This window comes from Papilio xuthus, unplaced genomic scaffold (genome assembly GCF_000836235.2).
Source record: "Papilio xuthus unplaced genomic scaffold, Pxut_1.1 DF825946.1, whole genome shotgun sequence".
Taxonomy (NCBI): Eukaryota; Metazoa; Arthropoda; class Insecta; order Lepidoptera; family Papilionidae; genus Papilio; species Papilio xuthus.
In genome coordinates, this window is record NW_013532703.1 from 14,316,295 (window position 1) to 14,317,867 (window position 1,573).

Sequence of the window (1,573 nt, forward strand, 5' to 3'; positions counted from 1 at the left end):
GTGCGCCATGTTTAATATTCTGGCCAATAGAATATTTGATGACTAAACAATAAGGAGTCTAAACTTAATGAGTGATTATCAGATTGATGTTTTATCAGTATTACGAGGGGAAAATGTGAACTATGTTTGTGATTGTTTAAATAATAATACTTCGAATACTCTTACTATTATAAAGTTTGTACACACGAAGTTTGTATTAATAGTTAAGACAGATGCAAAAATAAATAAATATTTTGAACATCTTTTATCATTCGGTTTTCTTTTATTTTTTTTAATATAATTGTAATTTTGTGAAAAGCGATTTGGTAATTGCAAAAAGTATTTTTTGCAGACTATACGTCAAAATGTAGAAAATGCATTTAAGTATTCGTTTTATATTTATTAGTTAGTTTAAGTTCATATCAATAGTTCATTTACATGGATCATAAGTATATACTCAAGAACAAGGTTAACTCGGAGCAATGGAAAATGCACCATGTTCTTACTAATAATATAAGTTTTTTGGATGGATGGACAGATGGATGTTTGTTAGAAGATATCTCCAGAACGGCTGAATGAAATATTTAAATTTGGTATAAACGTAAAAAACAATCTGAGAGCGTACATAGGGTATAAAGATCTTTATTTACTCAAAAAAACATAAAGTTTCGCTTACAATGAGTATAAATGTAAAATATAACATAAGGGCTTGCGGGCTAATACAAAACATAGTAACCATATATAAAATTAATATAAATCAAAAACATACCTTAATACAACTATAAGAAATTACATTGAACAGAAATTATCTTTATATATATAATTCTTCTGTGAGTGTGTATGTCACTGAACTTCTCTCAAACGACTGGACCGATTTTGATGAAATTTTTTGTGTGTGTTCAAGGGGATCTGGGAATGGTTTAGATTCACAATTTTCATCAAATATTAACTTCATATTAATTTATTCAAATTAAAGACGTGTAGACAGGACAACGTCTGTCTGGTCCGCTAGTATCTATATATAATATTGAGAATAGATTACATATGCTACTAATAAAGTTTTATTTTAATTTCCCGCGGACGAGGTCGCGGGCGACAGCTATTTTACTGATAAATGTCAAAGCAAACATTATAATGGTATGGTAATTCACCGCGCTGCAAACATTGTAAAATACTAGTGGATTAAAAAAGAGCCTATACAAGTTGTTTATCCAATTTATTGTGTTGCTTGTTGCTGATTGAATAATTAATCAGATTAAAGTCATAAAAACATCTTAATTTAATATAAATCAATAAATAACCTAAATCCATAGACATTTATGCTAATAAAATATATATTTTTATGATATCTAGATTTTTAAGTTGACTTTTCCCATATAATGCCACGGGATGGCTGTCATAAATAATCTTTTACAGCTTATATAAAATAAATGAAGTCCAAATAACTTATTTCTTTATTATGAATTAGATTTCCTTGTTCTCTTGTTAAAAAAAAGCAAGTAAGAAAAATCATGCAATTCTTTAGTAACAAATAATATAAATGCGAAGGTTTTGATGGATGGATGTATGTTAGAATTTGTCTCCAGAACTGCTA

General features: G+C 28.0%; 1 protein-coding gene across 6 annotated transcripts in view; it reads right to left on the minus strand.

The window, feature by feature from the left end:
• The window catches only part of kcc (solute carrier family 12 member kcc), a 185,846-nt gene that overhangs the window by 131,200 nt on the left and 53,073 nt on the right, over nucleotides 1-1,573 (minus strand). The window lies entirely within an intron of this gene.